The sequence below is a fragment of the Hyla sarda genome, chromosome 4, assembly GCF_029499605.1.
Source record: "Hyla sarda isolate aHylSar1 chromosome 4, aHylSar1.hap1, whole genome shotgun sequence".
NCBI lineage: Eukaryota > Metazoa > Chordata > Amphibia > Anura > Hylidae > Hyla > Hyla sarda.
In genome coordinates this window covers 260,961,893-260,985,595 of record NC_079192.1, presented here as the reverse complement: position 1 = coordinate 260,985,595, position 23,703 = coordinate 260,961,893, and the positions used below count along the sequence as shown (strand labels likewise).

General features: G+C 43.4%; 1 protein-coding gene across 5 annotated transcripts in view; it reads left to right on the top strand.

Annotated features, from left to right (window-relative positions):
• The window catches only part of SYT1 (synaptotagmin 1), a 608,991-nt gene that overhangs the window by 124,356 nt on the left and 460,932 nt on the right, over window positions 1–23,703 (top strand). For all 5 annotated transcript variants that reach the window (XM_056574050.1, XM_056574051.1, XM_056574053.1 and 2 more), the window contains exon 3: window positions 10,376–10,438. The gene's annotated coding sequence lies outside the window, so the exon portion shown is untranslated. The remainder of the gene's footprint in view (window positions 1–10,375; window positions 10,439–23,703) is intronic.

Genomic DNA, 23,703 nt, shown 5'->3' with positions numbered 1-23,703 from the left:
AACGAATATTCAATATGCCTATGTGAAAATTAATACAAATATTTGCATATGCGAAAATTCGCACTCCAGTCTCACACAGTAGTATTAGAGCCTTCTATACACCACACAAGCTGGAAGCAGAGAGGGATGATCACTGTGATGTGTACTGTGAAAAAAAAAACAAAAAAAACGTATATTCGTAATTGCAAATACATAGTACTATATTCGCGAATATTCACGAATTCGCGAATATGCGATATTCGCGAATAAAATTCGCATTGCGAATATTCGCGAGCAACACTAAAAGTACTATATGCATCACTGCTTATTACCTACAGAAGCAAGGAGTTAGGCTTTTGCCATGTAGCATGTGACAGAAACAGAATACCACACTGTGCTATAGATCAGCCCTGGACAGGATCAGATTTTTCTTATTTAGGTGGAGAGGTCCTTAAAATTAATCTAAATAAACATTTCCACTAAAGTGTGTACTTGTCTAAACTATAAGACGGACAACCTAACAAAAGCAGTAGTTAAATCCTGTTGTCATTCTGGGATTACTTCTAGGAGAGGGTTACTGTTTGAAAAGTTATATTGGAAGCAACATTGCAGTTACCAATCCTTTGTCATTCTATTCTTAATTTATTAGGTTTACTTAAACACTTTTTCTTTTTACTAAGTAAATAGTCTAGCAAAAGAATCTGGTAAGTTCAGGTTGCTATCAGAGGCAGAAATATTAGCATAGTAATTGTGACAGCCTTCACAGCTTCTGCCATGACATTTACAGAGGATTTAAAGCATGGTGTATACATTGATCTACATGCTTAAGTGCTTATAACATTTGCTTTTGCAGATCATGTACAAATAGCTCTTTGTAAACCAAATATTGTGTTGAGAGTTAGTGAAAATGCATTAGTTACTTGAATTTAGCCCTGTGGTTTTATTGTGACCCAAGTGACCCTAACTTTGTAAGATAAATAAAATGAAGCTGACCTGGTTATCGGCTGATCGAAGACAGTTCGGCTTCTTTAACCACAGGGATTATCTGATATTATAGAGGAAAGCTGTATGTGGGCCTCGTTTTAGGGAAATGTTTTATTACTTGGTGCCCACATTAATGGAGGGATGACTATGTAATGCAATGCATCATCTGCTCTCTTTAGAGTCTCTCTTCTCTGCCTCATACCAACATATATCTTAAAAATGCATATAGAAATAGGTTGGCACAAAACACAGGTTAATTTGGCTACTGACATATCATAAATGTTATCCATAAAAGTCAACTTATTAAAATGTGAGTACAGTCAGGAAGATGGCATTTAATTAATTCCAGGTAGCGATCCATAAATCCCAGAACTCGGTTGCTCATATGTCCATATGTCTTCAGTCAGTGACACAGAAGGAGGGGCAACCGAAGACAGAGAACTAAAATGTATAAATAATTTTCCTAGAGCTGCATTTCTTCATGAAGAAAATCTAATATTTTTTTTAGTCTTTAATCAACCCAGCATATACAACTATCCAGCACCTACCTTGGTTTATAAGCCAAATATGGACTTCACTATTAGGCTGTGAATTCCTATGTAGTTGCCATATTTAGTGTTACTTTAGTTTCTACTAATATTGTGTGCACTTGTGTGGAAAGATGTCTGACAAAGAGGTGAACATTTCTACGTGGGCATTATTCTCTTTGACAACCTCAGCAGCTGTTTTCACAATCCATTGTTCCACTCCATGTATGTTCCGGAAGAGCAAGAAATACAACACAATGAAGGCCTTGACTTTAGCCACAGGCAGTATATAGGTTGAAGTAAATCTGTTGGCTGTATTTGCTGCTTAGAGCTTTAGACACGGTTGGATAACTGTTAGGGTATAAAATCAAACTGTACCTTTCCTGAAGGTGATGGTGGTTTCCAAATGTATAAAATCAGCAGGTTCAGCAGCACAGGGGCTTGTGGATGGGGCCCTAACTGACAAGATACCTGGTTGGCCACCCAGATTGTCAGTCAGAGGGTGAACTGAGTTTCTCAACTTTATTGACATGTGGAGAAAGTTATGTAGAGGTCTTTCAGGTGCCAAACCTGCTGCCCGAGATTATTACTGACAAAACCATGAAGTGTGGGCTGGCACTGCACCACAATGCACCCAGTGACATACTGGCTGACATAGCATACAGATTCTGTATCTCACTGTGGGTGAACTGCTAAGCGTTGTGGAAACCTGCTTGTCTAAGCACTCTTCTCTTCATCATGCCACATTTCCAGTAGTGTAATGTTTCATCACATGGAGCATGGGACAAGTTTAGAAAAGCAGGCAGTCCCAAAAAAGAGTTTGAATATGCTAGGTGGTATGAATTTATTTAGGGTTCTAAAGTATCAATTGATTCAGCGGTCCAGGGTATCAATTTATTTAGAGATCTGAGCTATGAATTTATTTAAGGGTCTATGGTAGGAATTTAGTGAAGCAGCTGGGGCATTCATTTATTTAGGGCTTTGGGGTACAAATTCAATAAGTTGTGTGTGATATGAATTTATTTAGGAGTCTGGGTACAAATTTATTTAGGGGGCCAGGCTATGAATTTATTTATGGTTCTGGGGTATGAATTTATTCAGGGGACTACAGTATGAATTTATCTATGGGTCTTAGATTTGAATTTATTTAGGGCTCATGAGCAAAGATTTTTACAGAGGGCAACATGATTGTCTTCAAAGTTAGGACCCCCACACTGCCCCATATAGTAGTAAGATTACCCACACTCTCCTCATGTAGTAGTTAGAACACCCACACGGCCCCCCTGTAGTAGTTAGAACACCCACACCCATACTCTATTTAGTAGTTAGTATCCCCACACTGCCCAATAAAGTGATAAGGATTTCCATACGGCCCCCATGTAGTAGGTAGGTTAACACACACTGCCCCCATTTAGTATGTAGAGGATGCAGGTTCACAAGTTTCAGATGACTGCTCCCACTTCCTCTGCCCAGTGCTCACTACAACTTCGCCGTCCACTGTGCCTGTGCTTGCTCAGCCCCTCTACCAAACATTGGCTGCATCCTCTGCATATGCACTCACTTGGCAGAAAGGGTGGAGGAAGCACATGGTGCAGGCATCAGCCTGTCACTTTTTGTGGCCTCTGAGCTCTGGACAGACTTCACAGAACAACAAAAATTAAGGGACAAGCCAGATGGGGCCCATGGGCTGCGTGTTTGATACATCTGGGCTAAGATATTAATTTATTTAGGGATCTAGGGTTTTAATTAATTGAGGGGTCTGGTATACAAATTTAATTAGGATTGTTTCATATGAATGTATCTAGAAGTCTGCAATATTTATTTATTTAGGGGTTGTGTGTATTCATCTTATTTAAGGGTTTTGGGTATGAATTTATTCAGGGGTGTGGGTTATGGACTCATTCAGGGATTAGTGCTTCGGGGTCTGGATTTGTTTAGGGGTCCAGGTTTAAATGTATTTAAGGCTCTGGGGTATGAATTTATTGAGGGATCTGGATTATTAATTTATAACATATGATTTGAGTTGATGTCTAGTAAGGAAAAGTGCCAGGCTGTAGCACTTGGGTTGGTCAGTTCCACCTCCTTGAAACTTAGCTATGAAATAAGAATGCAATTTTATAAATTTGGCAACTTCCATCAGCTGCAGGAAAGGTACAGTTTGATTTCACTCTCTATCAGCTATCCAACAGTGCTTGTGGCTATTAGCATAACCTAGAGCTGACAGATTCCCTTCAAGTTTGGTGAGCTTAAAGGGGTACTCCGGTCCTAATACATCTTATCCCCTATCCAAAGGATAGGGGTTAAGATGTCTGATCGTGGAGGTCCCGCCGCTGGGGACCCCTGCAATCTGTCATTCAGCACCCACCTTTGTGAGCTCTGAATGACAGATTGCGGGGGTCCCCAGCTGCGGGACCCCTGCGATCAGACATCTTATCCCCTATCCTTTGGATAGGGATAAGATGTATTAGGGCTGGAGTACCCCTTTAAGTCTAGGTTTGCCAACAGATTTTCCTTTTATGCCCTTAGTCTATGGAAACCAGGTGCTGCATTCTTATTGATAAAAATTTTGTATATATCTTGAACCTGCCAAAAATCATTTAGCTTTGGGTAAAACATGACAAATGCTTACAAATAGGAAATAAAAAGAGTTTTTAAATGTAACACTGTTATTTTGCAACTAGAATGCTAAATATCTGTAGATAGCCAAGCCTTATTAAGAAAGATGAATAACATTTTAATAGCATCTTCTTTTTATAGATTTTTTGTGATGGCACAATGGTTATTTTTATTTTATGCCATTTTACTTTTAACAATGTACAGTAGTTACCTCTAAAATTGCTTACAAATAGAGTAAAAAGTCTTGAGATTTGGTATGTGCTATGGTGCAGTGAAGCACATGGGCAGATGCCGTAACATATTTATAAAAGGCAAGCTGCTCACAATGATGATCTATAGATAATGAGCCATGACAAGTCTGGAGTTGATGAAGCATAAGCTCATAGCAATAGAACACAAGGAAGTCCAAATTTGTCCTAAAAATATCTTTATATGCTAAGCACAGCAGCAAACAAATTCTTGCTGAAGCATTTCACCAATGGAAAAAAGAAAATGATTAGTTGTAAACAAATTTAATATACTGTAATGCAGATTTTTGGATAACTTGAGATAAAACTTATTTTAAAAAGTTTATTATAGTAACCTCAAAACCAGTTGCGTAGCGGGGGCTCCCCCATCTAGGTAGGACCCCCCCCCCATCCTCCCTGGATAAAGGACCTGTGATAATGATGTAACCATTAAGTGACAAGGCGGAGCTCAGCCATTCAGGATGGTTGTTGAAGGACATAATGACTTGTGTGTGCAGAAATCTGCACCTCTGTGTCACCAAAGCAGTAAGGAGATTACATGAGGAGGGGTTTGTTACACTGTGTCACCAAAGCAGCAAGGAGATTACATGGGGAGGAGGTTTGTTACAGTGTGTCGCCAAAGCAGTAAGGAGATTACATGGGGAGGAGGTTTGTTAGTAAGGAGAGTATGTGTGACCCCACCCTTAGTATAGATAAGTGCATTCCTCTTGTATTATCTCTGTTAATACTATCAGGATGAATAGTTTTCTATAACAATAGTATTTTATATATCTAGGAGATATATATATATATATATATATATATATATATATATAGCCATGACGCCCCCTGCCATAGACTTGCATTGAGGGGGCATGGCATTACAACATGAGGGTGTGGCTGTGACATCACAACCCCCGCTGCCCACTCCAAGCTTTGGAACAAAATGTTCCGAACACTGGGGCAGCGGAGTACCCTTTAACTCCTTCTTGGCTGACTTGGCAGAAGGCTTACATTGTATTCCCAGCTCAGGAGCCTTCTGCTTCTAAATCCCTTTTAGAGCAGGGACTACTGTCGGGGCTCCTATATAGCGAACAGCGGTGAAGAGTTTAGTAGCATATTTGCTTAAAATTAAAGTCTGTGGGGGAGATTTATCAAAACCTGGGTAGCGGAACATTGGAGCAGTGGCCCATAGCTACCAATCAGATTGCTTCTTTTACTTTTCAGAGGCCTATTTAAAAATGAAAAATACAATCTGGTTGCTATGGGCAACTGCACCACTCTTCTTCTGCACAGGTTTTGATAAATCTCCCCTATATATTGCACACTACAGTAGAAAGAAGATGGCACTCCAATGATGTGGTGTCGAAAAAGCGTGAAGTTTTATCAGCCCACTAATACACAAGGTGATACAACGTTTTGACCTGACAATAAGATCTTTCTCAAGCATCCCCTTGTATATTTATGGGCCAATAAAACTTCATGCTTTTTGGACACCACATCGTTGGAGTGCCGTCTTCCATCTTCTTTCTACTTGTTACATAGCCTTGGTCAAGCTTGAAGACTGGCACCCATGGACTTGAAAGTCCCTAACACTGTACGCTATTCCATACTTTTTTTCTATATATTGTACACTACAGTGATATTAAAAAAAATAAATAAATGTAAGTATTACTTACAGATGCTCTTCATATGTCCACAGAAAAAGCCTCTGGGTACTGCATATCAGTATGGGCGGAGCAATTTGGTATGGGTGACGTATATTGGTGTAGATGTGGCATACCTTGCGGGGAGGAACTTAGGGGTCTTCCCAGTAGGTCTTGCAGGTGGGCCCCCAAAATTATTGTTTCCCCACTGCTCAAAACCTAGAATAATTGGATAAAGGGGTTCTCTGGTATGGAAACCTATTTTCAAATACCTTTTTAAGTATTAAATAGTATAAATTGGTCTATCATTTAGGACCTGCATCTATTAGCTAGAGCACAAAGTGGTTACAGAGAGTATTTCTTGCTTTGGGCAACCCACCATGTATTTAATGTAATGTAATTTACCCTTTGGTGGCACTAAAGGAAAATTAAACCTTACTGCAAGGTTGCCAAAATATTACACAGATCACTTGGGGTCCCAAAATGTGATCTCATGCAATCAGTTACTTCATTAAGGGAACCCTTTTTATAGAAAAAAAAATTTTTAAGTAGTTTGTCATGTATAGGGAAGAGTCACAGTAGGAAATCTCTTTCCTTCTTTCCTACATTAAAATGTAAATATATTTTAGATTTATTTTCCTTTGAAACCCTTCCCACCTATACATTAACAGTTTGTCTCTGTAAGTGGGTTGTTCCCATGAGCTGCTGTAGTACAAGTAGTAAAGTGGTTTAAAGGAGAAGTATCATGCGAAAAAATATATCCCCTATCCAAAGGATAGGGGGATAAGTTTTAGAACGTGAGAGGTCCGACCTCTAGGACCCCTGAGATCTCCTGCATTGGACTCCATCTCTCACTGGAAATGGAGCGCGTTGACCTCCACAAAAAGCGGGGAGCCGGAGATAGCCAAACACTGCTTCTGCATAAAGATTCATGGCGGGAGTGCGTCAGCCGCCCCATTCCTGTGGATAGCCGGGTCCAGTGCAGGGAGGGGGGGGCGGTCTCAGTAGTCAGACCCCCGACAATTGAAAACGTATGCCCCATCCTATGGATAGGGGATAAGTTTTTCTGCATGATAGTTTTCCTTTAAGTGCCCACTTTGTAAGCCCATTGATGTCCCTAAACTTGCTTTGTTGACACAAAAATAAAATGATTAATTATTATTAATAATAGTAATAATAATACTCTAGATATTAAACTACTCTCATGCATTTCTGATTGTGTAATTTGTATCCACTAATATTGTGCATGATGCATTTTATCTCCAGACCAGGAACTTCTTACCTCTGTTTAATTATCTTACTGTAGCCAGTCTGATCGACAGAATTTCATTTTCTTCAAATATCCTTTTGTGAATGTCACTTTAATATCGATAAGAACGGCTGATGTTAAAGCTTATATCCGTCTAATTCACAAAATTTAATAAAGAGAAAAATAAAGTATAAAATGAACAGCTTTCTGCATTCGGCATTAGATGACCAAGACTTCTGTGATATTAAAGAGAACCTGGCAGATACTCATGAGATCTGATTTTAGATTGTAGGCTCCAGCTAGAAGATGATATGCACACTTCCTAGGATAAATGTATTCTAAATATTATCTATAACCACAAATTATGCCTTTAACATCATTACTTTATATATGTAGTATTTCTGCTTCTGTTTGCTATTTAAGATTTTAGCAACATTTTTATGGCATATATTTATATATACCATATTTCGTGACAGCAGGACTATGTAGACTGACAGAAGGGGGTAATTGCTTATTATTGCTTCACTGACCGATCCGATAATCCCAGATGAAGGAGTTTTGTAAACTGGATAACTACAGAGATCTATATCATAAATACTAACATAACACCTCATCAACATGCTGTAGGACACAAAATTAAAATCAAATTTATTACAAAATTCATACATTTGCTTTCAGTTTTTAGTAACTTTCAGGTTTTAGTAATGTTCTGAAATAAAAATCCTTAATGATAATATTAGGAAATGGCAAACTACTGTAGTGTCTCCTGTATGGGGTATCAACATATTAGACATTTATTATGCTAAGTACAGTGATCCCTCAACATACGATGGTAATTCGTTCCAAATGAACCATCTTTACTTGAATCCATTGTATGTTGAGGGATCTGTTCAATAATAATATGGAAAGTTATACTCACGTGTCCCTGAGGCTCCGGACTGTCACCGCTGCCCTGGATCGTCGCTCTCTATCGCCGCCATCACATCCCCGGGGTGTCCCCACCCCTCCGGACAGTCACCGCTGCCCTGGATCGTCGCTCTCCATCGCCGTCATCACTTCGCTGTGCACGCTGCTCCTATTGGATGATGGGACGGCGTGTGCGGTGACATGATGACGAAGAAGGAGAGCGACGGCAATGCAACGGAGCCCAAAGAGGATGGACCGGAATGTCGGGGACAGGTGAGTGACACTCACTGGAGCACACAGGGCACATTAAACGGCTATCCGGCAGCAGCTGAAGCAGTCTGCACTGCCGGATAGCCGCTTATGCTATGGTCCCGACATACAGAAGCATCGTATGTTGATGCTGCCTTCAACATACGATGGCCTCTGAGAGGCCATCGTATGTTGAAATTATTGTATGTCGGGACCATCGTAGGTCGGGGGATCACTGTATATGGAAACCTTAAAGTGTCCCTGTAATTTAAAAGTCTTTTGAAATGTCAAAACTTTTCATTGGTTGCACACTTCTTTCCACTTTTTCTAATCCTTTGGATAGGGTATAAGATGTATTAGGGCCGGAGTACCCCTTTAAATAGCTTCCCCTAGCACTCCATATGAATCAATCCCCATACTCCCTTTACTTCCTGCCATCAGCGTCTTCTATATCTTTGCTATAGCAGATCTTTCTAGAGGCCACAAAAAATGTTGCAACACACAGTATAACATATCAAATACACGTACTGAAGAAACAGGTACCCGCACTCACCACTTAGTTGCTGTAGCTAGATTCATTCGGCTTGCAGGGACGATCCGGTGTCAAACCTGTAGGAGGGCAGCTAAGTGGTGAGTGCAAGTACCTGTTTCTTCAGTACATGTATTTGGCATATGACTTTGGGCTTTCTGGTTCCCAGCACCCCCGGACTCACAGGCACTAGGACTCTGGTCTCCCACAGCTACAAATCGCACAGATCAGCAGCCTCTCAAGCTGTGACCTGTTATAGTGGGCTAGGTCTCTGACCACAATAGTGCCATCTTCAGTTTTATAGTAGTTGCACAGTATAATATATATTTCATACAGAATGAGAAAATTACTACTAACAGAGCTACCAACAAAATGACAGTCAAAGTAATTTTTTAGTTTAAAACCATAATAATTATATTAAGGGGCAGAATGTACTCTAAACTTTCTTTTATACCACTTTACAATAATAGTTTAGGACTAAGACCGATGTTCACTAATTCAATGCAGCTCAGATACTGATGTATCCATATATCCATAAATGCATACATTTTCCTAAAAACATATATCTAAAAAAAATTGTTTACAAGTGATAACAGGCAATTCTTAATATTACTTCAAAGAGACTGGGATAAAAGTTTTTATGCAGAAAAAATATCTTGTGCCTTATTAAGAACAAGAAAACAGCAGAGAGGTTAAGTGGCAAGCAGGTTCCTTAACACATGGCTACATTCTGTTTACTTGTACTTTTTTTTTTTAATCCGTTTAGATTTGTGTTAGATAGAAGGGAGTATGTAAGTCATCAGTAAGTTGTTGTGTAACTAATGCTCTGTAAAGCTGTCTGCAAATAGCTTTGTCTGTTTCTGTATCACAAGATGGTAAGATTAGGTTCATTCACACTTTAGAACCAATTTGTTCTGTACACTTTAATGGGAGGTCTGTTTTTGATCGCCTCCAAAATGTGCTGCCTGTGATTTTGTTCATTACTCTATCAGGCACCTATTTGATGTTTTCTTTCTGCGGTGTAATTTAAGACTAAACTATTCTCCAAACAGGCCAAGGACGGAATGAGATTCGATTATCATTTTTGTAACATTCTGTATTAGACTTTAATCACAGTCACCAGCCAAGTTAACAAGTAGTCTGTGACAGTAAGCATGTCGTTTTTTTTTCAAGGTAAGGTCCTCTTGTCCTTGAGCCCTTTCTAAATGTATTCCTCATAAAAGCTGCCTATCATATTAAATTATCTCAACGTGGAAGTTTAAAATTCATTAGAGAGTTGTGTGTAATTTTTATAATGTTGACATTTATGAAGTCTATGGACAAGGGACCAAGTGGATATATTACAAGATTGTATGACAGGAAAGATGTCTCAGACTAATTTTAATGATGGGAATAATAAGAATGGTACTGAGTAATACAGAGTGGAGTACGCTAATAACATTTGCATATTGTTTTCTTTTCAGGTCTCATAAAAGAGGAGAGCTATTCTTCTAATTCAGTATCTGAAACACCTCTAAGTTCTTGAAGTGAGTATAATCATTGTTTCTGTAATATTAAATATATAAATATTATTTTATAAATATATAATGTATAGATTAGCCATTACAATTCCACTGACTAACAGGCGGATGAAGTGATTAACATTTTTATCTTGTGATAATGACACCTGTTAGGGGGTGAGGTATCACCTCATGATCAGACACAAGTGTCAATTGGGCGGTGCTGGGAAACAGGATGCATGCCTTCCCCTTCCCCTAACCCTTCCTGCCTTGATTGATTGTTGTTCAGGACTTGGCTCAAAGCACCAAGCTCTGCACATCGATCTTTTTAAGGCAGATTGGAGTGGGGAAGGAAGGAGGCATGCACCCAGCAGCTTAAAGGAGTAGCACAGTGAAAAATAACGTATCCCCTATCCAAATGATAGTGAATAAGTTATAGATCGTGGGGGGTCCAACTGCTGGACCTCCCTGCGATCTTCTGAACGAGGCTATGCAGTCTGCCGGAAGCAGCCATTCTGATCCCTGCAAGCCGCGTCCGACATTCCCCCTCCATGTATCTCTATGGGATACATGGAGGGAGCGTGTTGGCCGCCACTCCATGCAGGAGTCGGCATGTCCCCTTCCAGGAGATTTGCCGGGCCCCCATTCAGGAGATTCCATTCGGACCCCTCCACGATCTATAACTAATCCCCTAACCTTTGGATTGAGGATAAATTATCTTTGACTACAGAACCCTTTTAAAAGAGCATTCCAGTTTAACAAAACTCATCCCCTATCCGCAGGACCCCCTCTCCTCCCACAATCTCTCACTCTATACCCCGGCTCTCTGCATGAATGCAGTGTGTTCACCATGGTAGAAACCTGTGGCCAACATGGCCCCTTTATGCATACCTATAGGGAGTCGGAGACACCTGAATGCTGTATCTCCGGCTCTCCCATAGAGATACAAGGGAGGGGCATGTTGGCCACAGTTTTGTGTGTTGGTCGACACACACCTCTATTCACAAGGAGAGCAGGTCCCTAGGCGAGAGATCCCGTAGGGTCATGCGGATAGGGGATAAGTTTTGTTATACTAGATGACCTCTGTTACGCCGAGCGCTCCGGGTCCCCGCTCCTCCCCGGAGCGCTCGCAACATCCTCGCTACGGCAGCGCCCCGGTCGGATCCACTGACCGGGTGCGCTGCGATACCGCCTCCAGCCGGGATGCGATTCGCGATGCGGGTGGCGCCCGCTCGCGATGCGCACCCCGGCTCCCGTACCTGACTCGCTCTCTGTCGGTCCTGTCCCGGCGCGCGCGGCCCCGCTCCCTGGGTCTCTGCGATTTAAAGGGCCACTGCGCCACTGATTGGCGCAGTGGTTCTAATTAGTGTGTTCACCTGTGCACTCCCTATGTATACCTCACTTCCCCTGCACTCCCTCGCCGGATCTTGTTGCCATCGTGCCAGTGAAAGCGTTTCCTTGTGTGTTCCTAGCCTGTGTTCCAGACCTCCTGCCGTTGCCCCTGACTACGATCCTTGCTGCCTGCCCCGACCTTCTGCTACATCCGACCTTGCTCTTGTCTACTCCCTTGTACCGCGCCTATCTTCAGCAGTCAGAGAGGTTGAGCCGTTGCTAGTGGATACGACCTGGTTACTACCGCCGCTGCAAGACCATCCCGCTTTGCGGCAGGCTCTGGTGAAAACCAGTAGTAACTTAGAACCGGTCCACTAGCACGGTCCACGCCAATCCCTCTCTGGCACAGAGGATCCACCTCTTGCCAGCCGAATCGTGACAGTAGATCCGGCCATGGATCCCGCTGAAGTTCCTTTGCCAGTTGTCGCCGACCTCACCACGGTGGTCGCCCAGCAGTCACAACAGATAGCGCAACAAGGCCATCAGCTGTCTCAACTGACCGTGATGCTACAGCAGCTTCTACCACAGCTACAGCAATCATCTCCTCCGCCAGCTCCTGCACCTCCTCCGCAGCGAGTGGCCGCCTCCGGCCTACGACTATCCCTGCCGGATAAATTTGATGGGGACTCTAAGTTTTGCCGTGGCTTTCTTTCACAATGTTCCCTGCACTTGGAGATGATGTCGGACCAGTTTCCTACTGAAAGGTCTAAGGTGGCTTTCGTAGTCAGCCTTCTGTCTGGGAAAGCTCTGTCATGGGCCACACCGCTCTGGGACCGCAATGACCCCGTCACTGCCTCTGTACACTCCTTCTTCTCGGAAATTCGAAGTGTCTTTGAGGAACCTGCCCGAGCCTCTTCTGCTGAGACTGCCCTACTGAACCTGGTCCACCGTAATTCTTCCGTTGGCGAGTACGCCATACAATTCCGTACTCTTGCTTCCGAACTATCCTGGAATAATGAGGCCCTCTGCGCGACCTTTTAAAAAGTCCTATCCAGCAACATTAAAGATGTTCTGGCCGCACGAGAAATTCCTGCTAACCTACATGAACTCATTCATCTAGCCACTCGCATTGACATGCGTTTTTCCGAAAGGCGTCAGGAGCTCCGCCAGGATATGGACTTTGTTCGCACGAGGCGTTTTTTCTCCCCGGCTCCTCTCTCCTCTGGTCCTTCAATCCGTTCCTGTGCCTCCCGCCGTGGAGGCTATGCAAGTTGACCGGTCTCGCCTGACACCTCAAGAGAGGACACGACGCCGCATGGAGAATCTCTGCCTGTACTGTGCCGGTACCGAACACTTCCTGAAGGATTGTCCTATCCGTCCTCCCCGCCTGGAAAGACGTACGCTGACTCCGCACAAAGGTGAGACAGTCCTTGATGTCAACTCTGCTTCTCCACGTCTTACTGTGCCTGTGCGGATATCTGCCTCTACCTTCTCCTTCTCTACTATGGCCTTCTTGGATTCCGGATCTGCAGGAAATTTTATTTTGGCCTCTCTCATCAACAGGTTCAACATCCCGGTGACCAGTCTCGCCAGACCCCTCTACATCAATTGTGTTAACAATGAAAGATTGGACTGTACCATACGTTTCCGCACGGAGCCCCTCCTAATGTGCATCGGTCCTCATCACGAAAAAATTGAGTTTTTGGTCCTCCCCAATTGCACTTCCGAAATTCTCCTTGGACTACCATGGCTTCAACGCCATTCCCCAACCCTTGATTGGTCCACAGGGGAGATCAAGAGCTGGGGTACCTCTTGTTTCAAGGACTGCCTTAAACCAGTTCCCAGTACTCCCTGCCGTGACCCTGTGGTTCCCCCTGTAACCGGTCTCCCTAAGGCCTATATGGACTATGCTGACGTATTTTGCAAAAAACAAGCTGAGACTTTACCTCCTCACAGGCCTTATGACTGTCCTATTGACCTCCTCCCGGGCACTACTCCTCCCCAGGCAGAATTTATCCTCTGTCCGCCCCAGAGACTCTTGCTATGTCCGAATACATCCAGGAAAATTTAAAAAAGGGGTTTATCCGCAAATCCTCCTCTCCTGCCGGAGCTGGATTTTTCTTTGTGTCCAAAAAAGATGGCTCCCTACGTCCTTGCATTGACTACCGCGGACTTAATAAAATCACGGTAAAGAACCGCTACCCCCTTCCTCTTATCTCTGAACTCTTTGATCGCCTTCAAGGTGCCCACATCTTTACCAAACTGGACTTAAGAGGTGCTTATAATCTCATCCGCATCAGGGAGGGGGACGAATGGAAAACTGCATTTAACACTAGAGATGGACACTTTGAGTATCTGGTCATGCCCTTTGGCCTGTGCAACGCCCCTGCCGTCTTCCAAGACTTTGTTAATGAAATTTTTCGTGATCTCTTATATTCCTGTGTTGTTGTGTATCTGGACGATATTCTGATTTTTTCTGCCAACTTAGAAGAACACCGCCAGCATGTCCGCATGGTTCTTCAGAGACTTCGAGACAATCAACTTTATGCCAAAATGGAGAAATGTCTGTTTGAATGTCAATCTCTTCCTTTCCTAGGATACTTGGTCTCTGGCCAGGGACTACAAATGGACCCAGATAAACTCTCTGCCGTCTTAGAGTGGCCACGCCCCTCCGGACTCCGTGCTATCCAACGTTTTTTGTGGTTCGCCAATTATTACAGGCAATTTATTCCACATTTTTCCACCATTGTGGCTCCTATCGTGGCTTTAACCAAGAAGAATGCCAATCCTAAGTCATGGCCTCCTCAAGCGGAAGACGCTTTTAAACGGCTCAAGTCTGCCTTTTCTTCTGCCCCCGTGCTCTCCAGACCTGACCCATCTAAACCCTTCCTATTGGAGGTTGATGCCTCCTCAGTGGGAGCTGGAGCGGTCCTTCTACAAAAAAATTCTTCCGGGCATGCTGTTACTTGTGGTTTTTTTTCTAGGACCTTCTCTCCGGCGGAGAGGAACTACTCCATCGGGGATCGAGAGTTACTGGCCATTAAATTAGCACTTGAGGAATGGAGGCATCTGTTGGAGGGATCAAAATTTCCAGTTATTATTTACACCGATCACAAGAATCTCTCCTATCTCCAGTCTGCCCAACGGCTGAATCCTCGCCAGGCCAGGTGGTCTCTGTTCTTTGCCCGGTTTAATTTTGAAATTCATTTTCGCCCTGCCGACAAGAACATTAGGGCCGATGCTCTCTCTCGTTCCTCGGATGCCTCGGAAGTAGAGCTCTCTCCGCAACACATCATTCCTCCTGACTGCCTGATCTCCACTTCTCCAGCCTCCATCAGGCAAACTCCTCCAGGGAAGACCTTCGTCTCTCCACGCCAACGCCTCGGAATCCTCAAATGGGGTCACTCCTCCCACCTCGCAGGCCATGCGGGCATCAAAAAATCCTTGCAACTCATCTCTCGTTTTTATTGGTGGCCGACTATGGAGACGGATGTTGTTGATTTTGTGCGGGCCTGCACTGTCTGTGCCCGAGATAAGACTCCTCGCCAGAAGCCTGCTGGTCTCCTTCATCCTCTGCCTGTCCCCGAACAGCCTTGGTCTCTGATTGGTATGGACTTTATTACAGACTTACCCCCATCCCGTGGCAACACTGTTGTTTGGGTGGTCGTTGATCGATTTTCCAAGATGGCACATTTTATTCCTCTTCCTGGTCTTCCTTCAGCACCTCAGTTGGCAAAACAATTTTTTGTACACATTTTTCGTCTTCACGGTTTACCTACGCAGATCGTCTCGGATAGAGGCGTCCAATTCGTGTCAAAATTCTGGAGGGCTCTCTGTAAACAACTCAAGATTAAATTAAACTTTTCTTCTGCTTATCATCCTCAATCCAATGGGCAAGTAGAAAGAATTAACCAAGTCCTGGGTGACTATTTACGGCATTTTGTTTCCTCCCGCCAGGATGACTGGGCGGATCTTCTACCATGGGCCGAATTCTCGTACAACTTCAGAGTCTCTGAATCTTCTTCCAAATCCCCATTTTTCGTGGTGTACGGCCGTCACCCTCTTCCCCCCCTCCCTACTCCCTTGCCCTCTGGCTTGCCCGCTGTGGATGAAATAACTCGTGATCTTTCCACCATATGGAAAGAGACCCAAAATTCTCTCTTACAGGCATCTTCACGCATGAAAAAGTTTGCCGATAAGAAAAGAAGAGCTCCCCCCATCTTCTCTCCCGGAGACAAGGTATGGCTCTCCGCTAAATATGTCCGCTTCCGTGTCCCCAGCTACAAATTGGGACCACGCTATCTTGGTCCTTTCAAAATCTTGTGCCAAATTAATCCTGTCTCTTACAAACTTCTTCTTCCTCCTTCTCTTCGTATTCCTAATGCCTTTCATGTCTCTCTTCTTAAACCACTCATCATCAACCGTTTCTCTCCCAAACTTGTTTCTCCCACTCCTGTTTCCGGTTCTTCTGACATCTTTTCTGTAAAGGAGATACTGGCCTCCAAAAAGGTCAGAGGAAAAACTTTTTTTTTGGTTGACTGGGAGGGCTGTGGTCGTGAAGAGAGATCCTGGGAACCTGAGGACAATATCCTAGATAAAAGTCTGGTCCTCAGGTTCTCAGGTTCCAAGAAGAGGGGGAGACCCAAGGGGGGGGGTACTGTTACGCCGAGCGCTCCGGGTCCCCGCTCCTCCCCGGAGCGCTCGCAACATCCTCGCTACGGCAGCGCCCCGGTCGGATCCACTGACCGGGTGCGCTGCGATACCGCCTCCAGCCGGGATGCGATTCGCGATGCGGGTGGCGCCCGCTCGCGATGCGCACCCCGGCTCCCGTACCTGACTCGCTCTCCGTCGGTCCTGTCCCGGCGCGCGCGGCCCCGCTCCCTAGGGCGCGCGCGCGCCGGGTCTCTGCGATTTAAAGGGCCACTGCGCCACTGATTGGCGCAGTGGTTCTAATTAGTGTGTTCACCTGTGCACTCCCTATGTATACCTCACTTCCCCTGCACTCCCTCGCCGGATCTTGTTGCCATCGTGCCAGTGAAAGCGTTTCCTTGTGTGTTCCTAGCCTGTGTTCCAGACCTCCTGCCGTTGCCCCTGACTACGATCCTTGCTGCCTGCCCCGACCTTCTGCTACGTCCGACCTTGCTCTTGTCTACTCCCTTGTACCGCGCCTATCTTCAGCAGTCAGAGAGGTTGAGCCGTTGCTAGTGGATACGACCTGGTTACTACCGCCGCTGCAAGACCATCCCGCTTTGCGGCGGGCTCTGGTGAAAACCAGTAGTAACTTAGAACCGGTCCACTAGCACGGTCCACGCCAATCCCTCTCTGGCACAGAGGATCCACCTCTTGCCAGCCGAATCGTGACAACCTCTTTAATGTGTTGGAAACAGGAAAAAATAGGCAAGAGTAAAGATGTGAGTAACTTTGACAAGGGACACATTGTGATGACTAGGTTACAAAATCTCCAGAAATGGCAGGTTTAAGGTTTTGACATGGTATTAGGCACCAAAACACTTATTATAGACTTTGGGCAGAAAGCTAGCCTTTGTGGTCTGATCAGATCGAATAACTATTGTAGCATAAATGGATGGTGAACAAGTTTATGCTCAATGATAAAAAAAAAAAAAAAAAAAGGTCTCAGAACACAAAATGTGACACAGCTGGTTGAGTGTGTGAATTTATAGTTGCTGATCGGTCACATTACCCTTGTCCTTTGCCATATAATGTATAGCAATAATCCACCACCTGAGGAGCTATATGCACTCCTTTAGAATAAGCCCGCCACTAATTGGTAAGTACGGTATCTAAATATGTATCATTTCTATTTACTACATCAAATAAAAGTGTACAAATTTAGGGTCTACAAAATCCTAGTCAAGAAACATAGCAATGAATGAAACTCATTAATAACTCTCCACTCAGAGATTTAGACATAGTTAACTAGTTCTAAAGGGAAGTAGTATTTTAGTGGCTTGATACAGGCTATTTCGAGTACATGATTAATCATATGGATACAATAAATATGGTATAAACATGGAAAATAGACACCTTTTGTCTGGGTTATATGAATAATACCCTATAAGAATGTAAACTAGATGCAGCAATTATAATTAATAATTTACCAGTGCCTAAATACAATAATGTGATGGATTGTACCCCAGATAAGAAGGAGATCCCCTAGGATCTATATTGTCTGACCTATTATGTTATAGTATATATTATAAACTAGGAATACATAGAATTCTTTATAGTGCATATTGGAACTATTTAGAATGTATGCTATGTCTATAACTACGGTATACACCTTCTTAGGAGCTGAAAATAAGGAGAAGTGTGACCTAGATAAGAGTCACTTAAATGTATAAATCTGAATATAATATGATATATATATATATATATATATATATATATATATATATATATAGTTCCATAGGATGGTTAAAAAAAGACACATATCCATCATATTCATAACTATCAGGTTCTATTATATCACCAGAATATTGTGAGAATCTATTATATTATCCATAATACTGGTACACCATGAATACTGGGTCCCCCCATCATCTACACCAGGACCAGATCTACCTGTGCTCTTTTCGCAACCTACCACGCCCCCTCCCATAGGCTTGCATTGAGGGGCGGAGCGTGAGGTCACACGGGGCGGAGGCGTGACGTTACACGCCGTCGACCCTGTGGTCGCCGGTAATCAGACCCGGAGCGAACACGCTCCGGGGACTGATTACAAACGGGGTGCCGCGTTCAAGATCATGGGGGTTCCCAGCGGCGGGACTCCCGTGATCAGGCTTCTTATCCCCTATCCTTCAGATAGGGGATAAGATGTCTAAGCCCCGGAGTACCCCTTTAAAAGATCTGCCAGATACTAGAGGATACCTTCATACCTCTTGTGGATTGTATGCTTCAAAGCTGTTTTAGGGCTCAAGGAAGACCTATACAATATTAAGTAGGTCTTTTTCATGGTATGTCCACATTTATAGACACATATACATGTGTGTGGTTTTGTTATTTGTAGGTTGGTAAATCATGTTGAGAAACTTACACAAGACAATCTGGGAATGTGTCTATTTTCCACCTATCTAAGACTTATAGTTTTAAAGCGCAACTGGCACCAACTTGGAACCCCCCCAGACTACTACAATAACAGCACTGGTGACCACAAATGGAATGCAGCCATACCTTTGGCAACAGCCATGCCTATCCCATCTACTATTGTGCTGGGAACTCTATGTGATACTTACAAAGGTCCTCAGCGCATATGCCCCTGCCGTTAGGCATGAATACACGGAGATACATGGCGTGAATTTGCACACTGCAAGTGCTCAATCCCACCCCAAGTGCTCACTCCCACTGTCTTTTTCCGCCATGCCCACGCACAGTGCTAGAGGCAGGGAGCGCTTGAGCTCTCTGCCTCTAGTTCTTGCTGAAGTGCTTAGCGCTTGTCTCCCCGGCAGAAGAAAGAAGAGGAGAATGGGCACACAGCAGTCCCAGTGCTATAGTAGATGGGATAGGAGTGGCAGCGGTGGGACTTTGCAGACACTGGCCACGCCTATCCAAATGTTGCTGACTACCAATATAAATAGATTTTCGGGGAGACAAATTGCAAAGAAGCGCAGCCAAATGTATGTCTGCATTCCATTTGTTGTCACCAGTGCTGTTATTGTAGTAGTCTGGGGGGTTCCAAGTTGGTGACAGTTGCGATTTAATAAGTATGGACCACTATGTTTGTATATGTGTGGTCACCCAGTGATTGTTATGTAAATGAAGCATTTTGAGTGCTCTGCACATGTGTGCCATTGTGTTCAATGGGCTTCATGACAAAATGGAATCCTTAACTATCCTATAGTAAAGGTAAGGATGGACACATTTGTATCTGCATCCATACATCCATGCATCTGCATCCATGTGTGGTGTGTCACTTCTCAACTTTTTGCAAATTTACTACTACTTATGTGACAAAAAGTAAAATAACGTACCGTAAAAGTTAAAAACCAGCACTACAAACACCAAAATCTTGTTTTAATGTATGTTTTATATGTTCATAAATTTTTAACATTACAGGAAACCCCCTTGCTTAGATAAGCAGGACAGATAAAGAAGCACTATCCATTCCAAACATCAAATATATTATTCTAAAAAGGAGCTCAGTAAAAGCTGGACGTGTTTTGATCTTTGACAAAAGTCGATATTTTAAGTACAGCTTTTTTACAGAACACTAAAGATTCCACTAGCTCTTCTGTTCTGTTAATGGACAGTAGTCATTATGTATAATGATAATATTAAATTACATTTGTTTGCGTGAAAGCATAACTAATACGGAAATGTGTTACTTTATCACATTAATATTTAGCATAAAGCATATTTTTATAGAAATCTTTTTCATAAAGCTAAAAACCTAGGGAATATTATTATTGCCAGGATTAGCATGAGCGATTGGATTAACTCAGAAGTTTGCTCTAGGTAATTTCAAGGTTTTGTAATTCTACTTTAAGAGCATCTCTTGCTTTAATCATTTGCATGGTAGGAAAAAAAAAAATCTAATATTTGAGATCAAGGACCAGAAAGTACATCAAAGGCTTTACAAATCATTACTTGTAAGTCTTGAGTAGAAACTGTCTATCTTATACTGCATGGATAACATTCATTGGCTTTCTTTTTTCTTTTTTTTTTTTTTAAGACTTATATTTGCAAATTTTTCTTCTGCTGGAATTTTTTTTAACTCCTTGGGGACGAAGGGCGTATGCATACGCCCTCGCGTCCCGTCACTTAAGGACGGAGGGCATATCCATACGCCCTCTGCATTTCCGATCACTGCTACTTGCCGGGTGGTGATCGGACCGGGATGACTGCTGATATCTATCAGCAATGCCCCCTCCATATCGGCGATCGCAGCAAATCGCAGGTCAATTCAGACCTGCGATTTGCCGCGATCCGGGCAAATCGGGTCACTGGTGACCCAATCTCCCGGAAAATAAGACTGATTGGAGCTGTCAGAGCCAGCTCTGACCAGCCTAAAGGATAGGAGCGAGGTGGCAGTGTTGCCACCCCCTCCTATCCCCTGCCATTGGTCGGTCAGGCTGACCACCAATGGCAGGAGGGGGGCAGGGGGGGGTTAGAGTTCATTTCCCCCGCTCTGGCCACCGATCGGAAGTCGTTACAGAGCGGGGGAACACGGGCGGAGAGGAGGGGGGGGGCATGGCTCGGCTTACCCGGACCTTCGGAGGCAGCGGAGGCGGCATCAGGAACCAGCGGCGCGAGCAGGAGGAGTGGGGGACGGAAAGTGCGGCTGAGAAGGCTGCAGTGAAGATCACGATAAGTGATCTTCACTGTGGCCTTCTAAAAGCTGCAAAACTACAACTCCCAGCATGCCCACACAGCCAAAGGCTGTGTGGGCATGCTGGGAGTTGTAGTTTTGCAACATCTGGAGAGTCACAGTTTGGAGACCATGGTGTAGTGGTCTCTAAACTGTGGTCCTCCAGATGTTGCAAAACTACAACTTTCAGCATGCACTGACTGTCTGGGCATGCTGGGAGTTGTAGTTTTGCAACATCTGAAGTGGCACAGTTTGGAGACCACTATATGGTGGTCTCCAAACTGTAGCCCTCCACATGTTGCAAAACTACAACTCCCAGTATTCCCAGACAGTCAGGGATGCTGGGTGTGTAGTTCTACAATATCTGGCCCTTCAGATGTTGCAAAACTACAACTCCCAGCATGCCTGGACAGTCTGGGCATGCTTGGAGTTGTAGTTTTGCAACATCTAGAGGGCTACAGTTTGGAGGCCACTGTTCTTCCCCAGTTGTTGCATAACTACAACTCCTAGCATGCCCAGACTGTCCAGGCATGCTGGGAGTTGTAGTTTTGCAACAGCTGTAGGCACACTGGTTGGGAAACACTGAGCTAGAGTCTGTTTCCTAACTCAGTGGTTCCCCACCAGTGTGCCTACAGCTGTTGTAAAACTACAACTCCCAGCATGTACCGTCCGTTAGTGCCTTCTGGGAGTTGTCATTTTACCACAGCTGAAGGTTTGGGGCGCCCCAACCCCCCCCCCCCATGTGAATGTACAGGGTACATTCACACGGGCGGGTTTACAGTGGGTTTCCTTCGAGGAAACTTACTGTGAACCCCTGACTGTGTGGTGTTTCCTAAACGGCGCCTCCAGCTGTTCCAAAACCACAACTCCCAGCCATAGACTGTCCTGGCAGGCTGGGAGTCTTGCAACAGCTGGAGGCACCCTGTTTGGGAAACACTGCTGTAGGGTTTTGGAGGAGACAAGCCCCATCCTTGTAACCGGGTCCACCCCTATTGCAAATTCCTTATTCAGGGCTCAAATGCGCATGGAGCTTTCTCACTTCAGAGCCCTGTCATATTTCAAGGCAACAGTTTAGGGCCACATATGGGGTATCTCCGTACTCAGGAGAAATTGCATTACAAATTTTGGGGGGATTTTTCTCCCATTACCCTTTGTATAAATGGTAAATTTTAGGGGGAAAAAAACCTGCACTTTAGTGAACATTTTTTTTTTTCATTTACACATCCGAATTTAACGAAAAGTCGTCAAACACCTGTGGGGTGTTAAGGCTCACCGGACCCCTTGTTACTGGCTTTGAGGGGTGTAGTTTCCAAAATAGTATGCCATGTGTTTATTTATTTTTTTTTTTTTGCTGTTCTGGCACCATAGGGGCTTCCTAAATGTGACATGCCCCCAAAAACCATTTCAGCAAAATTCACTCTCCAAAATCCCATTGTCGCTCCTTCCTTTCTGAGCCCTCTACTGCGCCCGCCGAACACTTGACATACACATATGAGGTATTTCCATACTCGAGAGAAATTGGGTTACAAATTTTGGAGGGCTTTTTCTCTCATTACCCCTTGTAAAATTTCAAAAACTGGGTCTACAAGAACATGCGAGTGTAAAAAATTTAGATTTTGAATTTTCTCCTTCACTTTGCTGCTATTCCTGTGAAACACCTAAAGGGTTAACAAACTTACTGAATGTCATTTTGAATACTTTAAGGGGTGCAGTTTTTATAATGGGGTAATTTATGGGGTATTTCTAATATGAAGGCCCTTCAAATCCACTTCAAAATTGAACTGGCCCCTGAAAAATTCCGATTTTGATAATTTTGTGAAAAATTTGAAAATTGCTTCTGAACTTTTAAGCCCTCTGATATTTTCCAAAATTAAAAACATGTCAACTTTATGATCCAAACATAAAGTAGACATATTGTATATGTGAATCAAAATATTATTTATTTAGAATGTTTATTTTCCTTACAAGCAGAGAGCTTCAAAGGTAGAAAAATGCAAAATTTTAAATTTTTTCATCAAATTTTGGAATTTTTCACCAAGAAATGATGCAAGTATCGACAAAAATTTACCACTAACATAAAGTAGAATATGTCACGAAAAAACAAACTCGGAATCATAATGAAAAGTAAAAGCATCCCAAAGTTATTAATGCTTAAAGTGACAGTGGTCACAATTGCAAAACATGCTCCCGTCCTTAGGGTTATAATGGGCTCCGTCCCCAAGGAGTTAAATATGCAAAATAACAATATAAAAATAGCATTAACAATAAAAAAAATAGACAAACATTTTATATTATGACTGTTTTAGTCACAACCCAGGGTATAGATAGTAAATTATGTGATAGTGGGTCATGGACCCCTTGTGATGGTCCTTGCGTGACATCAACAAACCATTCCACATTGACCAACAGAATTAAAGGGGTATTCCAGGAAAAAACTTTTATATATATATATATATATATCCACTGGCTCCAGAAAGTTAAACAGATTTGTAAATGACTTCTATTAAAAAATCTTAATCCTTCCAATAATTATCAGCTGCGGAAGTTGAGTTGTTCCTTTCTGTCTGGCAACAGTGCTTGTCTCTGCTTGTCTCGGGACCTGCACAGTGTAGAAGAGGTTTACTATGTGGATTTG